A 22,572-nucleotide genomic window follows, 5' to 3' on the forward strand; every position below is an offset into this window, starting at 1 on the left:
GCCTTTTTATGTGTGTTGTTGACAATTTCATTTTTCCACATACTTTTTTGTGCTGAGGCGTTTTTCTTAGTAAATTGTGAGATCCTCATTTTCATAGTGCTTGACTTTATGTTAGTTGAGTCTTTACGTTTTTCTTGGTTTTTATCTTGAGTTATAGAGTTGTTATACCTTTTTGTGGTTACCTTATTATTTACCCCTATTTTTCTAAGTAAAAACCTAACTTGTATTGTTCTATATCGCCTTGTATCACTCTCCATATGGCAGTTCAATGCCTCCTGTATTTAGTCCCTCTTTTTGATTATTGTGATCTTTTACCTATTGACTTCCATGATTCCCCGTTACGTGTATTTTTTTTTTTAATTAATCTTAATTTGTTTGTTTTTGTGATTTCCCTATTTGAGTTGATATCAGGACATTCTGTTTTGTGACCTTGTGTTGTGCTGATATCTGATATTATTGGTTCTCTGACCAAACAATATCCTTTAGTATTTCTTGTAGCTTTGGTTTGGTTTTTGCAAATTCTCTAAACTTGTGTTTGTCTGTAAATATCTTAATTTCGCCTTCATATTTCAGAGAGAGTTTTGCTGGATATATGATCCTTGGTTGGCAGTTTTTCTCCTTCAGTGTTCTGTATATGTCGTCCCATTCCCTTCTTGCCTGCATGGTTTCTGCTGAGTAGTCAGAACATATTCTTATTGATTCTCCCTTGAAGGAAACCTTTCTTTTCTCCCTGGCTGCTTTTAAAATTTTCTGTTTATCTTTGGTTTTGGTGAGTTTGATGATAATATGTCTTGGTGTTTTTCTTTTTGGATCAATCTTAAATGGGGTTCGATGAGCATCTTGGATAGATATCCTTTCGTCTTTCATGATGTCAGGGAAGTTTTGTGTCAGGAGTTCTTCAACTATTTTCTCTGTGTTTTCTGTCCCCCCTCCCTGTTCTGGGACTCCAATCACCCGCAGGTTATCCTTCTTGATAGAGTCCCACATAATTCTTAGGGTTTCTTCATTTTTTTTAATTCTTTTATCTGATTTTTTTTCAGCTATGTTGGTGTTGATTCCCTGGTCCTCCAGATGTCCCAGTCTGCATTCTAATTGCTCGAGTCTGCTCCTCTGACTTCCTAGTGCGTTGTCTAATTCTGTTGTTTTATTGTTAATCTTTTGGATTTCTACATGTTGTCTCTCTATGGATTCTTGTAACTTATTAATTTTTCCACTATGTTTTTGAATAACCTTTTTGAGTTCTTCAACAGTTTTATCGGTGTTTTCCTTGGCTTTTTCTGCAATTATCCTAATTTCATTTGTGATATCATTAAGCATTCTGTAAATTAGTTTTTTATATTCTGTATCTGATAATTCCAAGATTGTATCTTCATTTGGGAAAGATTTTGATGCTTTTGTTTGGGGGGTTGGAGAAGCTGTCGTGGTCTGCTTCTTTAAGTGGCTTGATATGGATTGTTGTCTCCGAGCCATCACTGGGAAACTAGTTTTTCCAGAAAATCTGCTAAAAAAAAAAATGCAGTCAGATCCCTATCAGAGTTCTCCCTCTGGCTCAGGCTATTCAGATGTTAATGAAGCCGCCTGGGGAGGGTGGGGGAGGGAACAGAGAGATAGGAGAGTAGCACCTCAGAATATAGCCAGAGTTGCTTGTCTTGCTTGGAATGACTATTATATCTGAGATTCCCGCAGGCGCGTCACCTATGTGTGCTGGCTGTGTGGAGATTGCCCCCGGGGGGTCTGGCCTGCTGGAGTCACGGTCAGATCCTCCGCTTCCAGCCCCACGCCCAGCATCAAGGCTCCCCTACTGGGATGATGCACTCTCGACTCCAAAATCAGTCGCTGCCTCCCGGGGACTTCTCGTCCCTCCAGCCGCATGGCTGTGCCGTCCCCGAGAACCAGTTGGGCCTCCTCCCGGGGTTAGTTCAGATGGGTGGAGCAGCTCTCTGTGCTTGTGCCGTGACCAAGTGTCCCGGCTGGGACGCTGTTCTCCCCACTCCAATACCAGTCGCTGCCTCCCGGGGACTTCTCCTACCGGCTGCGTCCCACACTGCCCGTGGAACCAGCTGGTCCCCCTCCTGGGGTTAGTTCAGGAGGGTGGAGCAGCTCTCTGTGCTTGTGCCGTACCTGACTGGTACGCTGGGTCCAGGCTCTGGAAACAATCGCTGCTTCCCGGTATTAGTTCGTTCTCCGTCTCTAAATCTGTGTTTGTTGTTCAGGGTTCGTAGATTGTTATGTATGTGATCGATTCACCTGTTTTTCCATGTCTTTGTTGTAAGAGGGATCCGAGGTAGCGTCTGCCTAGTCCGCCATCTTGGCTCCGCCCCCAAGAATAACATTTTTAACAACAATGTTTGAACAAGTGGCCATTCTTATGCAAAAATTTAAAAAGAACCTTGAGCCCTCCTTGCACCATATTAAAAATTTAAGATGAATTTGGTCATAGACAAGCTATAAAACCTAAAACTATAAAACCTCTAGAAATAGTAGAGGAAAAATCTTCATCATATTGGATCATGACACGATTTCTTTGAGAAGACATTAAAAGAAAAAAATTGATAAGTTGGACTTTACCAAAATTAAAAATGACTGTCCTTTGAAAGACATCTTTAAGAAAGTGGAAATATAAGGCAAATGCAGGAGAAAATATTTACAAACCAAATATGTGATAGATGACTTGGATCCAGAATATGTAATAATGCTACTAACTACGGTACAAAGAAACAGACAATACAATGTGAAAAGTACAAGAATCTTGAGTAGCATCCTGTAAGAAATATGGTTTGCAAATGAAAAGATGTACAATATCATGAGTCATCAGCAAAGTACAAATTAAAACCACAAGGATATACCACCATAGATATATTAGAGTGAAAAACAAACAAAACAACAAGAACCAGTTTTATGGGTCTACCCTGGACCACGATGAAACTCAAGACCACTGAAGAGGAACCAGGACCCGAGTGAGTGCAGAGCATCTCAGACATGGCCTCAGACAAAAATGGGATGAACACCACTGTTTCTGTCAGACAGTGTAGAGAAAATGTTGTTGTGGGAAAATTTGAGCCTGTTGCAAGTTTACCTTCTTGACTTTCCATAAAGGAAGAGACAAGTTCTAGCTAGATAGGATCTTCAGTCAGAACTACTTGTCTTTCTTAAAACTTGTGTTACTGTGTTCTAAAAGGAGGTTGTGATTCTCCCTTGATGTAGGAAATGTGGCAGACTCAGAGGAGGAAGTGGACAGCCTCTTAGGCCCATATACCTACAGCATCATCCTTCCCAAAGTGGCCAAGATGGCTAGGTAGGGCTTGATCTGTTGACCTATTTTTCCAGAGAAACATATGGTCAAGGTAGGAAAACTTTAGGATCACGGGACAAGGATAAGTTAAGGGAGGGGAAGGACAATTTTAAGACATCAGTGGAAGCTGTGGAAATCAGGGCTTTTTCTCAGAGTTAGGTTTGAAGGAAAGGTTGACAAAGAGAACACCAATACTCCTAGGGTCACAATCACTTTTGATTCTAATTATCTGCTAGAATTTTTAGGCAAAAATCACAAGAAAGGCTTTTCTCTCTCTTGGATGACAGGACAGGCTTCTTTTCTTCCTTTCCTTTCTGAGATCAAAAGAACCCTGGTGAACTTGCCTTTCAAATTGTGGGTACAAAACTGTCGTGTTCACTGCTTGTTTCCCTCCATCACAGAAATCTCATTCTGGTAACAGATTTGCTGCTTTAATTTTGACTGTGTGAGCCTTTCTCTTTTTCCTGAGGCCTTTCTATATGGTCAAATTCTGCCTTCCTATTTTCATAGGGTCGGCAGTTCGAATCCGCCAGGCGCTCCTTGGAAACTCTGTGGGGCAGTTCTACTCTGTCCTGTAAGGTCGCTATGAGTCGGAATTGACTCGACGGCACTGGGTTGTTTTTATAGGGTTGCTATGTGTAGGAATTAACTGGATGGCAACAGGTTCTTTTTTTTTTTTTTTTTAATAGGGTCGCTATGAATCGACTTGATGGTAATGGCTATTTTTTTTTTTTTCCAACAGTGTTTCTTGGAATATTGGTGGCCCCAGTGGTTATGTGTTTGGCTGCTGTCCAAGAGGTTGGCAGTTCGAATCTACCAGCTACTTCTTAGGAACCCTACGGGGCAGTTCTACTCTGCTGGGTTTGGCTTTGGTTTTTATAGTGGGGCTTCCTGCTTTTTCCAGAAAATGCCCAACTTCTGAAGACCATTCAGGATTCTTTCATCACCTGGGAAGATCGGAAACCTTAGAGAAAGCCAGGTCTTTCCAGGAAGAGAAGTGTCTTAGTTACCTAGTGTGCTATAACAAATACCACAAGTGCGTGGCTTTAAAGAACACAAAATAATTGTGTTACAGTTTAAGAGGCTAGAAGTCTGAATTCAGGGCTCCAGCTCTAAGAGAAGGTCCTTGTCTCAGCTTCTATAGCTTCTGCGTTCCTCGTTTCTTGGTTCTTTGGTGATCCTCACATGTGCTTCTGTCTTCCCCCATTTGTGTTGGCTTGTCTATGTGTCTATGTTACTCTTTATATCACTCAGAAGTAATTAGGTGTAGGACACATCCTACGTTGATGTGGTCTCATTAATAAAAAACAAGAAAACCCAATTCCCAAATGGGACATCCACAGCTATAGGGGTCAGGACTCCAACACTTATTGAGAGGGGGTGAGCATAATTCAGTCTGTAACAAGAACCCTGGTGGATTCTAACCTTAATCCATAAATCCAGTTGTCTAATCCCTAATGAGCACCTATGTGCCAGAGACCAGTGTTCTACAGGGAAATGGCACCTAACACAGAAGCAGTTCTTATTGCTCTGGTCCTGCTTCGGGTATTATTAACCCACCCAGAGAGTTTTATAGTCCTCATTTTCCATCTGAAGAAATGTGAAGGATTTAAACTCCAGGACTCACATACCACCATTTTTCCAACTAAGCCAACAAATATTAAGTGAAAAAAGTTCTCATAACCCCCAGTTACCTTGATTGGTAAAAATCATTCTAATGACAGTATTAGGGAACCTGGGCACAAGGGTACCAACAAGAGGGCTGGAGGAAGGAAAGACTAAATGGGATCTTCAAGGTGACCTACTTACTGTCTCTTCCTTTGAAAGCTGAATATACCACCTTCAACTTCAACTCCCTTTATTTCCCTGCAGCAGGCATCTTCACCCAACTTTTTATGTATTTTTCTTATTGGTTCTTGTCTGTTTCTCCCCCCTACTGTGAATTAGGGTATAGCTCTACATGTGGGGGGAACCCTAGTGATATGGTGGTTAAGAGCTCAGGTTACTAACCTGCAGTTTGAATCCACCTGCAACTCCTTGGAAACTCTACGGGGCAGTTCTACTATGTTCTATATGGTTGTTATGAGTGGGAATCAACTCGACAGCAATGGTTTTCTACAATGGTGATTTTTGTGTTTTATTCACTCTCAAAATCCTTGCTCCCAGAACAGTCCTGACACAAGATATGTACTTAAGAAGTATTTGTCAGTTGAATAAACGAATGAATGACTTTGTACTTCACCCTCAAAGCAGAACTTGGAAGAGAAAGTTCTGTTTTCTTATGACAAGGTGAGGAAGATCAAGGATAAAATATGACTTGTAGTTTTTGGGGAAATCTAAATCGCTTTATCCCTCTATTTTATTCAAACCACTAGCAGCCTCAAAAGACTACAAAATAAAGCAAATCTCAGCGAGTAATGGGGCCAGTCTTCAAATTGTTATTTGACAGGGTTTTTTTTGTTTTTTTGTTTTTTGGAGCTTTTCCCTTGTTGGGAGCCCTGGTTGTGCAGTAGTTAAGAGTTTGGCTGCTAACAAAAAGGTCAGCATTTTGAATCCACTAGAAGGTCCTTGGAAACCTCATGGGCCAGTTCTACTCTGTCACCATGAGTGTCAGTATGAGTGGGAATCGACTCGATGGCAACAGTTTTTTTTTTTTTTTTTCTCATTGTTTTGCTTTTAGTGTCTTGTGCTTTTCTGTGGACTGTGAAAGGAGGAAAACACAACTTCAGAATCTTGAACTCAGGACCTTCAGATAAGACTGATATGCTGCCGGCTTCGCCTAGTGTACCTCCCTGAGGAAGGCTCATTGAGGAACGGAGATATCCAATGATAGTATCCAAGAGACACTGTTTGGCCGATTTCCAGTTTTCTAAAATCATACCCACTGTTTTATAAAGTGACTCCATGTAAGCCAACAGTACCCCCAAGGATTTCACAACCAGGTGGCGTAAAGTCCACAGCAGGCTGCAGGACAGGGGGCAGTTATGTCTGTCTTTTTACTCTGATGTTCCAATGACTGGATCTTACACCCTCAGAGATCTCAATCGCCTTTTCACCTTCCAATCTCTTTTGTTGAAATGAAACATAAGAGGAGCTCAGGTAATATTAGCTGACTGACTGAGTGACAGAGTGAAAGAATAGTAGTTTCCAACCCTATGTCACACCCAAACTTCCTCCTTTACTCCACACCTGCACTTGCATCTATGTGACCAGCTACATTCCCTTTTTAACACCCCCCAAGTGAACTTATAATACTATCTTCCATGCTTTTTTTTTTTTCAGGATTATGTGTCATTGATTCTACTAAGACATGTAAAATTATTTCATTTAGTCCAGTTGAATTTTGGTAACACAACTGTGCAGCACAATCTGCACTTACCTGTTGAAGGGAGGTTGCAGGGTGTCCAGTATGGACTTGGGCAGTGGTCTGTCTGTTCAGTCTCAAAGTCTATGGACTGTTGCTTAGGATCAGAGCCACACATTCACAGCTCTGAGCTGCATCCTGGAGCTCAATGTCTCCTCTACAATCTCAGAGGTGCTTTCTTGTTGCTTCTCAATCCCCCAGCTAGGGAGCTGGGGCTTTATTTCCTGAGCCCTGCTTCCACCCCTTCTCACCCCTGCCCCCCCCCCCCCCCCCCCCGCCTCAGGTCTGTGACTGCATTTAGGGCCAACCTGCAGGGAGAAAAGTAGTAATTGGACATGCAACGCCCTCTCGGAATCACAGCTCCTCTGAACAAACAGAAAACAAATTATAGAACGCTAGATCTATATACTGTCAGAGCTCGAACATAATAAACCTGAAGAGGCATGCACGTGAACAACTAATTTCAAAGAGTTCGATGTTTTCTCGTTTTCAACAGGTCAAAGTCCAAAGTGCAAAATCTGGAGAATGTGGGCATCGATCCCACTACCTCTCACATGCTAAGCGAGCGCTCTACCACTTGAGCTAATTCCCCACATACCTAGAAAGCATTATCTTCCATTAATTCAGTAATTGAAATTTCGGTCCACACTCCAATATCCACTATCTTGAGCAGTTCAGAATGCCAAGATTTTCCATGTCACTAAAGCAGGACCACAGGAATCCCTGGAGGCACAGTGGTTAGGCGCTAGGCTGCTAACCAGAAGGCTTTAACCCACCAGCCACTCCAGGGGGGAAAGATGTGGCAGCCTGCTTCCGCAAAGATTTACAGCTTTGGAAATCCTGTGGTACGGTTTTACTGTGTCCTGTCTCCAAGAGTCGGAATCCAACGGGTGTGGTTTCAGGGGAAACCCTGGTTGCGTAGTGGTTACGTACGTGCTACAGCTGCCAACCAAAGGGTAGGCAGTTCGAATCCCCCAGGCGCTCACTGGAAACTCTATGAGGCAGTTCTACTCTGTCCCCTGTCCTATAGGGTCGCTATGAGTCGGAATCTACTCGACTGCACTGTGTTTTTTCTGGTGGGTATGGGGTTTTTTTTGTTGTTTTTTTTTTATGGTTTTAGTAGAATTAATGTGAAACCCGGACTTATCGAGGGGCGGGCCATCTCCGAGCTCACCTGGGGCAAGAGCGCCCTGAATGCTCAGTCAGCTGTGCCGCCAGGAGAAGAAAAGGTAAATCAGGAAAATGTCACGGTGGTAATGTTCAGGCACCGCCAACACTTTCTGATTTTCAAGAAGTGAAGAGAGGACGTCCCAACTAGAGAGGACCGACCCAGAACATTTTGGCGGCATGGCACAGCCCTCCTAGGATGACCATCTGACTCTTTGAAAGGCGTGATTGTCATTTGCTCCCCGTAGCTGTGGCCACCCAGGAGGAGGCAGGTGGGCAGCCTCTCCCCGACTCAAGAAGGCAAACAGCACCAAGTATTTCTGCTGGGTTTTGAACCATAGACCCTACACTCCTTAGGCGAGCATGGTAACCGGTATAATCCCAAAACTCGTCGATTTCTGAGTTTTCTTCTTCTAATTTCTGAGATTTGGGTTCAATTCCCATTAAGGTGTGTCATGTACAAATCATGTATCCGCATCATATGAGAAAACAGAAAAAATCACCACAGTATTACAGAAAGGAGCCACGGAGGTCATGAGGGAAGATCATACTCTTCTGAAGGAATCAAGAGTGGACCTTGAAGAATGCAGATGAGGAGGGAACACAGGCCTGAGAGAACATTCCTTTGTGAGGAGAATACCTGTGTGTGTGTAAAATACTCATGAAGGGAAGCAGTGATTGAAAAGCCTGGACGCTTGGAGTTATGTTGTGAGAATATTGCGGAGGTTTAAGAATCTTCGAAGAATTCAAGGTAACATTTTAAGAAAAGGATTTTAGCTCTAAATGTTAAAGAGTTTATAAATAGTGAAACTGAAATTGGGAGAAAAGGAAAGAAGTTATAGAAGTATTTATGGATTGAGGTTTATCCTCTGTTGTCCCGTCAGATCCTGAGGTCAGCACCGTGAGTCTTTCTGCATCTCCAGCACCCACTGCACTGCCTGTTGCAGAACGCATCCTCCACACATTGTAGAATGAATGGAAGGATAGACGAATGAGAAGCAAGAGGAAGATTCTAGAGAGGTTGTACAGGAAGACTCTACAGTATTTGTCAAACATTGGGTGAAGAGATTTGAAGGAGAAGGAGCTAAGAGCACTGAACAGTGTTGTACGGGGGTGGCCGACACAGAACAGGCTCTGAATTCATGTCTGAAGAATGGGGTACTAAATCTATACACTTACAAGTAATAGCAAATAAACAAATGCATGAATCCGCTGATAGGGAGAAAAACAGATGCTGAGACTGTGTGCTAGATTAAACGAAGAGCACATAATAGCTTGTTTTTTGAATTTTAATAGATCTTTTTTTCAGAGGAGTTTTAAGTTTACAGAAAAATAACTGGAAACTTGCAGAGGCTTTCCATATGCTCCCTGTCCACCTCCAGTTTCTCCTATTATTTACTTTTTGTATTAGTGTGGGACAGTTGTTACAATTGATGAACCAATATTGGGACATTATTATGAACTAAGGTCCATTGTTTTCATTAGGGTTCACTCTGTGTTGTGCAGTTGTGTGGGTTTTGATAAGGGCATAATGTCATGTGTTCACTATTACAGTGATATACAAAATAGTTGTATTGCCCTAAAAATCCCTGGGCTAAACTTTTCGTCATTCCCTCCCTCTCCCTGAACCTCTGTCAACCACAGGTTTTTTTTTTTTTTTAAGTCTCTGGAGTTTTGCCTTTTCCAGAATGTTCTATTTGGAAGGATACAATAAGTAGTTTTTTTTTTTTTTTTTAGACTGGCTTAATTCACTTTGTAATATGCATATAAGTCTCCTTTATGACTTTTCATGCCTTGATAGCTTATTTCTTTGTATTACTGAATAATATTCCATTGTATTGATGTACCACAGTTTGTTTATCCAGTCACCTATTGAAGGGCATCTTAGTTACTTCCAATTTTTGTAAATTATGAATAACTCTTCTGTAAGCATTCATAGGCACGTTTCTGTGTGGAAGTAATTTTTCAACTCATATAGGTATATACCTAGGAGTACAATTGCTGGATCCATGGTTTTTAAATTAAAAACAAAAAAAATCAGCTTGCCATTTCTGGTTTTGCTCCTTACAGTTAACTGACCTGAAGAAAATGATTTAACTCCTCTAAGCACACGGTGCTGAAAAAGTATTTGAGGTTTGGAAGTTAGGGCTTTGAACTTAAAAATGGACTGACATGAAGTATCTAGGTGTAATGATAGTGCATGCACATTGCCTGAGAGAGGTAGGGCCATGTAGCCCAGCTGCTGTAAATTGAAGTGTGTCCTCCCAAAATACATGTAACAATCCTAACCTCTGTGCCTGTGGTTATAATCCCACTTGGGAATGGGTTGTATTTGATAGATGAGACAGAATTGGAGCCCTGGTGGCACAGTGGTTAAGAGCTACAGCAAGCTATGGCTGCTAACCAAAAGGTAGACAGTTTGAATCCAACACCTGCACCTTGGAAACCCTATGGGGCAGTTCTACTTTTTCCTATTGGGTTTGTAAAGTATGTCCTAAATCAATCTCTTTTGAGATATAAAAGAAATCTCTTCTGAGATATAAAAGAGGTTAAAGAAGCAAGGGAAAAAAGCAGAGATGGGGGAAGAGACGTATCAAGCCATGTGAAGATTGCCCAATAGCAGAAGCTCAGAAGAGGTAAGGACCTTCCTTCAGAGTCAACAGAGAACGACTACTCTAGAGCTGGCACTCTGAATTCAGACTTCTAGCCTCATAAACTGTGAGAAAATAAATTTCTGTTTGTTAAAGCCATCCACTTGTGGTACTTCTGTTTATATCAGCACTAGGTAACTGACACACAGGGCTTCTCTCCACTTTCCACCTTCCTTTCCTTTACTTGTAGTAGAGATCTCTGCTCTCTAGATGACAACCACAGAGCTTCCCACCTGTGGCAACAGGTTCAAACCTTGGTAACAGTTGGGATTAGGTCTGTTTGTTTTTTCTTTTTTTTGTGGGTGTAAACAGAATGGGGGTGACAATGACTTGACCAACAATCCAAGTCAAGGGCTGCAAAAAGGTGGAAGAAATCAGGAAGAAGAAGCAAGGAAGTAATCCCAAGCAGACCGGGATCCTCACAGAGGGAGAAAGTCACCAGACTGTGCTAGGCATTCGGCATGGAGGATGAATGGTACATCTCTGTATCGAGAAAAGACAATTTCAATGGTGATGAGAAGGGATCCCTGTTAACTGAGACTGAGATTTATGTGGAGATTTAGTCTGGCAAATAAGGAAGACCAAATCCTGGAAGCTAAAGGGGCCATATGCAGGAGAGAATGCACAAGGCAGCACTTGAAAAAGGATTTTAGAAAACAAAAGAGTCAGGGAAAGAAAAGTTCTGATACAAAATGAAATTCATATAGAAAAGTCTGGCAGGCAGAGTGGGAACAGTAGGCAGTTAATCATGGCTGTAAACATCCACTCAGATCTCTCCATTGCAGTCTGTGTCTTCTTACAGTAATGAGAGTCCAGAGCAATATCCTCCATATTGTTGATGTTTTCCAGGGAGGTGATTCTGACTCCTAGCAACCCTATATGACAGAGTAGAGCTGTCCCATAGGGCTTCCTATGCTGTAATGTTTATGGGAGCAGATCCCCAAGTCTTTTTTGTGGCATGTTAAAACCATCAAACTTTCTGTTAACAGCCCAGTACTTAACTGTTGCACCACTACCAAAACAAAAACAAATCCAAAACCCACTGCAATCAAATTGATTCTGACTCATAGCAACCGTATAAGACAAGGTACAACTGCCCAATAGAGTTTCTAAGAAGAGGCTGGTGGATTGGAACGGAGGACCTTTTTAAGAGCCCAGCTCTCAACCACTGTGCCATCAGGGCTTCAAAGAGAAACAAGCCTGACGGGAATACCTTGACTCCAAAAGTAATTTGGCCCATACAGGGATTGAACCCATGACCTTGGTGTTATTAGCACCAAGCTCTAACCAACTGAGCTAAGTGGTCAGCTGAATCAGAGCATTCTACATGATGAGGCTCTACTAACAAGGGCCCTATGGAAATAGGATGGACACTCAGGAACTCAAAACCCCTTAGAACTGTGATGTACAGTTTCAAAGATTGAGAAAAAGAAAATTCTTCTATTTGGGTATGCTGTGGAGATGGGCTCTTGCATTGTCTCCTCAGTCGGCCTACCAACAGAGTCTCTGGCATCAGATGTTAGCCTCCAAGCTCCTCTACTCTTGCTCCAGACTTGGCACAGTTGACTCTCTCATCTCTCAGACTACTACTCAAATGTCACTTTCTCAGAGGGCCGTCTCCTGACCTCACCTGCTAAATCAACGCGCTCACTCTCTCTCTCTCCAACAAGTTTACAAAATCCTGTATGGGAACATATATTAAATTATCAATTCTCCCCTACAGTAAAAGTTTCTTAAAATGTTGATAGTCTAGATCCTCCCAGTTTATCCCCAGTGGCTAGGGTTACAATGATGTTCTTTGTGGTTACTGCCTGTTCAGAAATTGGTGACATGGAGGGGAAACACTTTCCTCTATTGTATTCCTTCATGGAGTAAATTCAGGAAGAAATAATTAGTATGCTAAGGAAAGGTGGCAAGCTCCGAGGTCTTCTGCTGCTCTGGAATGGACAAGATGACTTGCCACAACTGGAAACAAGATTAATCCACTCAAGAAATTATTGTGGAGTTCATTCTCAGCTTGGAAGACAGGAAGTAGGTGCTTTTGAGCTCTTATTGGTTTGATAAAAAGGCAATTGTCATAACTAATATGTAAGAAAGAGAAATAAACAACTATTTACAGTGGCATTCCATGATTGTATAGTGCTTACTACTCTGTGTTGGTGTAGCATCCACATTTTGAATTCAAGTTATGTCACTCTAGAAATTTCTGTTCCTCACCCTTCCCTCCTTGGACACTGATTCTTAGGTTTAATGGGAAGCTAGCCTTGTTCCATTCAGAAGAGATACAAAGAAAACCTTCTTTTCCTTTTTCTGGGTACCTACTGTGAATCCAGACAAGAAGAGGAAAGAAGGTATGAGTTTCCTCAATCCTTTTTCTCTCAGTCTTCTTCCCCCTTCTGTTTCCACCTCCACTCAAGACAATGTCCACAATTACATTTTAAGGATGAGGAGACATTCAGCTGCCTTACTGAAGGGTGTGTCAGGCGTGTGCAAGGTCTTAAGAAAAACGAAACAGTAAGTAATGAAGGTGAATTAGCAATGGCTTCGTTTGTCCAGAGGGTGCATGGGATAATTTCCAGGAGTGAAGCTGAAAGGCAAGCCAGCTGTTCTCATGAAGGACTGTGGGTGCCCAGGTGCCACAGAATCAAATAAAACAGGAAATAGAAATAGAGACAGGCCAGGCAGTCTGCTGCATTTTAGCTGAGGTGATAAACTGGACCTTTTGGTTAGCAGGCCAGAGCTTCAACCACTGCTCAACCAGGGCTCCCACAGGACACACCAATCAAAGAAACCAAAGCCGTTGCCATTCAGCCATTCTGACTCAAGGTGACACTATAGGACAGAGAAGAACTGCCCCATAAAGTTTCCAAGAGCAGCTGGTGGATTAGAACTGCTGACCTTGTGGTTAGCATCCTGAGCCCTTAACCACTGCACCACCAGGCCCACTACAGGACACCCAGGGGCCATTAACAGTGATAGTTGGCCGTGGAGCAAACAGAAAGGAGGTGATGAAGAGAGAGAACTGCACGTCTGTCTTTCCCTCCAAGGAGTGTACCACCTCTTCCAAAATTTCAAAAAAGTTTGTTTCATAACAGAGAGTTCCACTCTGTCCTATAGGTTCGTTTAGTCTGAATTGACCCCATAGCAACAGGTGGTGCTCTCTGCCCCCCTGGTTTTTGCTTCTTTCTTTTGTTATGTAACTGTAGCTCCTTTTTGGGTGAACTTTTACAGCTGAACTTCAAAGGAAACGAAACAGGATTCCCGGAAGATTCTGTGTTAAATCTCAGGAAAGAGAGTTAAAACAAAGAGCCAAGAGTTCACAAAACGGGAGACTCATATAAAATGGGCTGGTGAAGAAGGTACTATTTCATGGATTTGTGCTAGATTCAAATTTTATTCCTGTAAATCTTATTTAGCCTCCCTCGCTTTTCTCTAACCTGTCTCTCCAGGTTTGTGATGATAGAATCAGATTCTTATTTCATTCCTTGTAAATCCTTACCAGCCTCCCTTGCCGCTCCCGACCCTTCTCATTGAGGAGTGATAATAACAGAAAGTCCCAGGAACTACAGCGCCTCCTCATTAAAAAAGCGGTTCTGAATTTTTTTTTTTTTAATGCATGTGTATCATATATAATACTGCAGAACACCAGCTTTCCCCAGAAAACTAGGTAAAATCTCAAACTAGGGAGAAGTAGAACCTGGAATGTTCATCCGCCGCTTTGAAAGGTTAAAAAAAAAAAAAAAAAAAAAAATTCCACCTTTGACAGCATTGTTAAGTAACTTTGAGTTTTCCACTTTTATACCGTCTCTTTCTGGCTGTGACTGATGTCCACTTGGCCTCCCACACACTGTCTGCTCCCACGCTTCCTAGCTGAGTTGTTGTGTGCCTTAGAGTGATTCTAACTCACAGCGAGTCTACAGGACAGATTAGAACTGCCCCATGGGGTTTCCTCCACTATGATCTCTAGGGCAGCAAATCCTGAGGTCTTTTTCCAGGAGCCGCTGGAGGGTTCGAACCAAACCTCTGACCTTTGCTTTGATTTGCACTCAGGTGCTTAACTGTGACAGAAGGTAAAAATTCATGGCCTACCTTTGAGCCTCATTAATTCAATTTTCTTCTGACCTCAGGTCCTTAGCCTCATGGTGAGAGCCCTGGAAACAGCAGATAATGGAGGAAGATTGTAGGTTCATCTATCCTAGAGTGGGAAACAAAACGAAACAATGTGAACAAATGGAAAAACCGAAAGACTCACAAACTGAATGAGCTATCAATTCTTTCTCCAGGATTGGCTGTTTTCCCTCCTATACTCTCAGGGCCCAGGGCACAGACCTCAATTGTACCATTTATCACCCTGTGCTTAAACAACTGCTTACTCAGTTGTCTTCCCCACTATAATTTTACATTCCTTGAAGGCAGCACCTTCAGTGTCTACCATAACTAATTTTATATAATACACCCATGTGTGTGAGTGCTGAATTGACAAAGAAAAATGCCTGAGGCATCAGGAAAAGAGTCTAATTTTTTGTCTAGATGGATATCACAGAGCTGAGATTCCATGCTATTCCAGCTCACAAGTGTAAAGGGAAAAGCAGTGAACTTCTCTATACAGTAAACCTGATAACCAAACCCATTGCTGTCAAGTTGATTCCAACTCATAGGGAACCTGCAGGAAAGGGTAGAACTGCCCCAAAGTGACACCAAAGAACAAGGCAGAACTCCCTCCTAAGGTTTCCAATCTAAATCTGTATGAAAGCAGACTGCCACATCTTTCTGCAAAGGAGTGGCTGGTGTGTTTGAACCACTAACCTTTGGGTTTTTCACCACCAAGGCTCCTTCTACATAGAGTCAAAACCAAAAACCAAACCCATTGCCATCAAGTTGATTCCAGCTCATATCGACTCCATAAGACAGAGTTGAACTGCCCCACAGTGTTTCCAAGGGACACCTGGTGGACTCCAAGTACCAACTTTTTGGTTAGTAGCTGCAACACGAAGTAACTCTTAATCACTACGCCATCAGGTTTCCTGTATATACAGTAGAAGTATCCTAACTTCATGAACGTAGCTTTGAGGTATGGCTGTATAAACTTCCAGGGGCTGGATTGAGTTGGGACTGGAACGTATCCAGTAAGCCTAGAGGTAGTAACAGTGTGACAGCAGGGTTGGGCTAGAGTTAGTGGCTGACAGGTACCCCTCCCAAGTAAAGACAGTATCTAATATGAAAGAAAAAAGCTTCGTGAGCCAAGGGCACAAGAGACTCAACTTTTTTGTATTATTTACATGGTTAGATGTGAGTTTTTTCACAATGTCAGTAATCAGAACAATTGAGAACAAAATGAACATAAAATGTGCTTACGTGAAAAATCTAGCGTAACCACCTATCCCCAGCAACAGGAAACTTTTAGCAAGAACTCTGCAATTAAAACAACAATCGACTGGGTTAAACAAAGTGGATTTATAGTCACACATAACAATAAACCCAGAGGGTAGGGAGGCTACATGGCTGGTTAATTCAGCGGCTCCATGATGCCATCAGGACCCAGGTTCTTTGCCTCTTTTCACCCTGCCATCCTCCACATGAGTCTCATAGTCCAGCTGGTCCCCCTGCAGTACTTCAAACATTCACAGTTTCAGACAAAGTCTAGAAGGAAAACAAACAAATCTCTGTGTTCCATAAATTGAGGACAGTCTCTTCTATATGCTTCCCAGTGTCATTAGCTACATTTGTATCACATACCCTTGCCTAAACTTTACTGCCATGAAGAAGGGAACCACTATGATTAAGTAGATCAATCACAACTCAGACTCCGGAGCTGAGAATGGGATCCACCATCTCTAAAGCACAGGGCAGAATAGAGGTGGCTCCGTGAAGAAAATCAGTTTCCTGTTGGCAACGGGGCCTGGCGGGTGGTGTTAGTGGCTGACTGTGGTGTAGGCAAGCAGTAGTGGCTGCCATGGCCTACTCCATCTCCATGTTGGAAATAAAATGTTTTTCTTTCTTTTTTAAAGAATTTTGAAACTCCCATTAAATAACCCATATGAGGCCATAAGTAGATTTCCAAACCTAAGCATCATAGAAATAATTTGGTCTAGAGCTTTTATTCAGTACTGATGATGAGAAAAATGGCATTAATTCTATGTGCTGACATATTGACATGAACCAGGACTGGGTAAGTTTGGCTATTAGTAATACAACCAAGGAGCAGAGTGGCGCAGCGGGAGCGTGCTGGGCCCATAACCCAGAGGTCGATGGATCGAAACCATCCTCTGCTATTTTAGTGGAGCCCTGGTGCCAAGTGGCTTAAGTGCTTGGCTGCTAAAAGAAAGGTTGGGTGTTCTAATGCACCAGCTGCTTCTTGGAAACTCTGAGGGGCAGTGCTACTCTGTCCTATAGGGTCACTATGAGTTGGAATGGACTTGATGGCAGTAAGTTTTTAGTAATAAGGTACCGTGCTTCTCAGATCCTTATGACTGCATGGTAAAACAACATTGTAACTTCTGAAACAGAAGTGCTGGAGACTAACCTGTACATGGTGGTGTGGAGATCTGAAGCTCAACCTGAAATATTTGTCTCAGTCTGCTCTGTAGGACAGGCCAGTAATCTTAAATTCCTAATTCTGAAAATTAGTCATTTCTGCACTTGAATTTGTCTATAGAAGATCTAACTCTCATTGGCTTCCAGGCTTATTTTTGCAGATTCTTTAATAACCACAATTTGTTCCTGTGCAATATAACCATAATTTTATGTCTTAGCTTTAACTCTACATTCCTATCATTGTTCAGGTAGAAGTAACTTGACATGAAGAGAAAGTACAGGCTTTGGGACAGAACCAGGTTAAAATCTTAACCCTGCCTTTGTTAGCTATGTGAATTTGGACAAACCACTGTTCAGTAACTCCACTGAGACCTTGTCTGCAAACTGGGGATCATACTTACTTTGTAGGATCATGAGGATTAAATGAGATAACGCAGGTAAAGCAACTCGCAGATATTTAGGCTGTCAGTAACAGGTAATCATCATTGATAACAGTGTTCAACTCCTTCCCAAACTTCTAAAGATTAACTTTAATAACTCAAAAACATTCATTAAATATCTCTTTACCAAGCACAATATGATACCCTATGGATTCAAATTTCACTGAGATACCCTCAGAGAATTAACATCTGGTAAATGAGATAAATATAAAGTGATAGGTCACAATAACAGAGAAATGTTAACTCAGAAATAAGAAAATGCACTAGACCACAGAAGCAGAGCAAGTCACTCTGGAGGGGAAATCAGAGGAATTTCTCCATGACATCACATTTGAGCTGAATCTGGGGAACCCACCCTCCCCCTGCTACCCCCTCAACCCCTCCCCCCACCCTCTACCCCCAAAAAACCTGTTGCTATTTTGTCTATTCCAACTCATGGAAACCACATGTGTTACAGGGTAGAACTGCTCCATAGGGTTTTCTTAGCTGTAATCTTTATCGAAACAGATCTCCAAGGCTTCTCTTTTGTAGCACTGCTGGGTGACTTGGAACCACCAACCCTTCATTTGAGCTGAATCTTGAAGAGAAAACAAAGTTGACCTTGTGAAAAGGAGAAAAAACGGCCAGGGGTTCAGGATGTGGAAAGGAATATATCAATTGTATGAGATTACATTACTACCAATGTTGTCTCTTGAATAAACATATTCCAATCTGTCCTATTTTTTTCCCTAACATATCCATAGAAAGCCTTACGTAGTTTTCATTTGGCTTGTCTACCACTCTCCTGGCCAATTAGTTGTACAATATGTATGATGGGCACTCTGGCACCCTCATTACTGCCAAGCAATGATCACATTTTCCAGAGACAAGGCCTTTTTCTGCCTGGGTCTTTTATGTTGATTGCTTTTTCCTCCAAATTATTATCCTTTTTTTCCTGGGACACCCTCTATTTCCCTCTAGTGTTGGGTCCTTGTGGGGCTGGGCAGACCATCTTCCCTGACAGCCCAGACCCACTGGTGTTCCCCTACCCCATCCAGGAGGCCCTGGAACTTTTTATAAACCTTCCTCTGTCTCTACCCCCTCAGATAGGGCTCCGAGAGGGTTCAGCTCCTGCCCCCCAGATGGTCAGGTGGTCCAGGGCCTGATTCTCCTCACCCAGGAGGGGTTCGGGTCTCCCTCCACCCCTGGAGGCCCAGGCTGAGGGTAGCCGTGGGGGCAGGGATATGGTTTTCAGAACTTGGACCCGCTCTCGCTGTCTGGTCCACTCCTGCTGCCTCCCAGCCCATCAGGTAAGAGCTGGGCTGCGGGGGTGATCTTGGCAACTGAACCTGCACCCATCAGCCAGTCCCACTAGGTGTCATTTTCTCTTTGGGGAAATGTGGACATGACACTTGATCCACACTGTCCTAGAATTCCAGGCAGGACTGGCTTAAGGGGCTGCAGTGACCCCTGGCTCTCTGTTGATTACTTTTTTTATTTTTTTGATCGTGGTGAAAATTTACACAGAGAACATACACAGATTCAATCATTTCTAAATGTATAATTCAGTGATGTTGATTATGTTCTTCAAGTTGTGTAGCTATTTTCACTATCCTTTTCTGAAATAGTCCACCACCATTAACATGAACTCAGTGTCCCCTAAGCAAAAACTCCCCCTTCCCCTTCTCTCCCATTCCTGGTAACCACTAATAATCTTTGGTTTCTATGTATTTGAAAGGAAAAAAACCTTAAACAAAAAACTTAACACATACTAAATACATTCCTTGGTGATGACAAGTGAATTAAAAATTTTCATACGCTCTGAAGCCTCAGCATTTCCGTTATCATTTATGCCCTGAAATCACAGCTTTCCCTCTCCCCTCCCCCCCATCTCCTATTGTCTCAATGTTAGGAGCTTATCTTTTCTCTCTCTCTTTTTTTTTTTTAACCCCTTTTCCCCCACTTTCCAGGAGTATTGCCTTTCAGCTTTCAACTTTTGATTACACTCTGTTTTCTACAGCTCTTTTTAAGTCAGAGGCTCATCCTAGCCTTCTCCTCAAGAGTAGGACCTTGTGATCTCTTCCAGTCTCCCCACTGGCAGGAACATCTATATGATAACATAAGTATGTGAACTAAACAGCACAAAAGGAACATGGAATCTATCCTGCTGCCTCTGTCATTTAAAAAACTTGCCACCCCCATAGCCTCCACCCACCAATTCCTGTTTTCCTGGGCATATTTGTACCTCAAAAGCTATGCCTGTGCCTTTAGCTCTAACTTCCACTGCAGGAGTACTGTATTCCTGCATCAAACTGAAAGATACCTGAGAAAGAATGTAGGATAATCAGGGAAATAACTGAGAAGACGTGAAAGGAAATTAGTTTTGTGTTGAGGGTATGATGGAACAGACACCTTTCACACTCCTCCCTCAATGATTCTGAGATACTTGAGCATTTATGATTCCTGTGCCTTCTTAGCGCAGCGGGCAGCGCGTCAGTCTCATAATCTGAAGGTCCTGAGTTCGAGCCTCAGAGAAGGCACTCTGTTTTCTTGCTCTACAGGTTTGTGTTCTTTGTACTTCTTTCCTGGTACTTCTGCAGGTGATAATCACAATTCCCTTCGGAGATAAAATATTCAGAGCAGTCGGAGATGGCTGTACTAACTTACAGTTGGGATGGAGTCCCTTCTTTCCTAAAATATCAAAAAAGCCAAAGTATCCGGGCTAAAACTTTCCCAGGGTAACGGTCTCCGGGTCCCCCTTTGACCGGAGCTCCCCGCTACAGAGACGGTGTTTCCTGAGAAGTTGAGGAGACGCTCCACCCTCAGTCCTGATCTGGCTCCACCAAGCGGTGGCCCTGGAGCTCTCAGAGACCCGCAGAATTCTGCAAAACCATAAAAATTTTTTCCCAAAATAACCAGTTATCCAAAATATCCGGCAGAGCCCGAGTGAGCTGAATTTGTACCTGGCTGGCTTAAAATTCTCCAGCTTTGCTCCTCTGTTCTCCCTCGGTCTGTATCCTTGACTTCTCATTAACTACCTCAGAGCTTTAGGCTTGAATGACGATGAAGAAAACATGGTTTTTTTTTTTAAATCTTCTTCTTTTTAATTTTATGAGCAACATTGGTCGTCTTTGAAATGTAGTGCACTTGATCGTTTTGTGTTTTTTCTCCCGTATAGTTCCACATATGACAGGACTGGCTGTGTCTTGACCCACACACTGATTTAATCCACGAAGGAAAACCAGGGAAGAGAGAAGGGAAGGGAACTCCAAGCAGGGAGCAATGCACAAAGAGGAAGAAGGTCTTCCCCTTCACTTCCTTTCCAAAACTCTCCCATTCTTGCTTGGTGCCGAGTTCTCTGCCCCCAGGGAAACAGCTAGATAAAATACAAATTAACAGTTCAATTAACTGTCTTACCACAGTTTTAAAATGAGGTACCTCAGCATCCACTAATTCATTTTACTTGAAAGAGCAAAGGAGCAAAGAAATTTGGGCTTAATCCACCTTTTTTTATTTTCCTGATGATTGAAATTTTTCCCAATAGACCAAGCCCATATTGTTATTTTCTAGTTAATGAATCACCATACTTGTCTTTACCGTTTATCCTTTCTGCTCCCTTCAATATTCCTTTTTTCTTACTTCATTTGTTGAATACACAGCTTATTTAATCATTTGTACTTGAAAAGCATTTCAGAGTAGAACCTAAAATCTAACAAGTATTAGGGATGATGCTATAAAATTTGTCAGCGCATCATTTTCAAAGTAGTCTGATAACATTAATGATTTTTCTAATGTATGCATTAAGAATTAATACTTTATTGATATACAATTTAGTTTTTAAGTCTCTTAATCAAATTTTCTATTTTCATCTTGTTTGTATTTTATAAATTAATATGTAATATTATATACATGTATGTATATAATTTTGTAAAAAGGAATAGAATTTACCACCCTTCATTTTTCATAATTAATTTTTTTAGATCTAGTTTTATAGTATTGAATAAAAATTCAATGTTAATTACTAGTTGTAAAGACTGTCCTTATATTTTAAAAAGCAGTTAATATTATTGAGATTCAAAATACTGAATATAACTTGACTGGTTTATTAATGTCCTATTCAAATTATGTTTTCTAATATGTTTAAATGGAATAGTGTTAAGTATGAGAGATGGAATACTGTGAAATTATTTTAATTGTAATCTATATCCTTAGTCTTCATTTTACTGTTCAGAAGACAAAACACACTTGTCAATTTGCCATATAGTATGAAGAAAATGGATTTGTGCTAGAATTGATAAGTTATCCTACCTGCCTATAATATTTAAAACCATATTAGAATCCTTTACCTCCCTCTTTTTCCTCGTTAGCCCTGAGATTAAATTGAGAAAATAATATAATTTAGCTTTTCCTTATCAAACTAATCATTCTTGAATTCATATCTGTCTCATTACTTCTGGGTATCTTTCTTTCAGAATCCTTCTTTCCCCAGATACCCTAATGTAACTCCAGACACTGGAGATACATTGAGAGAACAAGAAAGGACAAGGCTCAGGAAGCATACGTTCTAGGGAAGAGATAGACAAAACAGCAGTAATTTAGTGATGCTCTTCAATACAGATGTATTTGAAGTAGAAGATGAAGTCACAGATGGTATTAATTTAGTCAGAGTGGTCAGAAAAAGGCTCTCTGAAAAAGTGACATTTGTGTTGAAACCTGAATGATTGACAGGGAAGCTGCAGGGCCAGCTCTGGAGCAAGACTGGGCAAGTTCTCATTGAAGGCTGTCAGCTGGAGTGAGGGCCTCTGCAATGAGCCAACCAGCCTATAAAAGAACCAACAAAGATGCCCAGTGACCACCTCTATGGCACTATGTGTCTGTGTAGCTGAGCCAACTGTGAGTATTTTCTCAACCCAATCCTCTACACTGCATCACTGGCCTTCGGATTGCTAATTTTGTTGAAGAACCTTCCTTATTCAGGAATCCTTCACGTCCAGTGCATCATCAATAGGGTTCTCGATGGCTTAGGACCCAAGGACTTGAGTCTCATGTGCTTAGCTCAAGTTGAAGGAGAGGAAAGCTGTAAGCTAGGGGTGAAATATAGTTGTTTTTTTTTTTTAGGGGTGAAATGCCAAGACCCCCACTGCT

The 22,572-nt window shown here is 41.9% G+C and overlaps 3 non-coding genes across 3 annotated transcripts; 2 read left to right on the forward strand and 1 right to left on the reverse strand.

Annotated features, from left to right (window-relative positions):
- Nucleotides 1-7,175: 7,175 nt before the first annotated feature.
- Nucleotides 7,176-7,248, reverse strand: TRNAA-AGC (transfer RNA alanine (anticodon AGC)). Its single transcript has one exon. It is a non-coding gene; the product is annotated as a tRNA-Ala (tRNA).
- A 9,426-nt stretch (nucleotides 7,249-16,674) lies between these two features.
- Nucleotides 16,675-16,746, forward strand: TRNAM-CAU (transfer RNA methionine (anticodon CAU)). The gene has a single exon. It is a non-coding gene; the product is annotated as a tRNA-Met (tRNA).
- Nucleotides 16,747-19,894: 3,148 nt separating this feature from the next.
- On the forward strand, nucleotides 19,895-19,967 carry TRNAM-CAU (transfer RNA methionine (anticodon CAU)). The gene has a single exon. It is a non-coding gene; the product is annotated as a tRNA-Met (tRNA).
- Nucleotides 19,968-22,572: the final 2,605 nt, after the last annotated feature.

Source organism: Loxodonta africana, chromosome 1 (genome assembly GCF_030014295.1).
Source record: "Loxodonta africana isolate mLoxAfr1 chromosome 1, mLoxAfr1.hap2, whole genome shotgun sequence".
Lineage (NCBI taxonomy): Eukaryota > Metazoa > Chordata > Mammalia > Proboscidea > Elephantidae > Loxodonta > Loxodonta africana.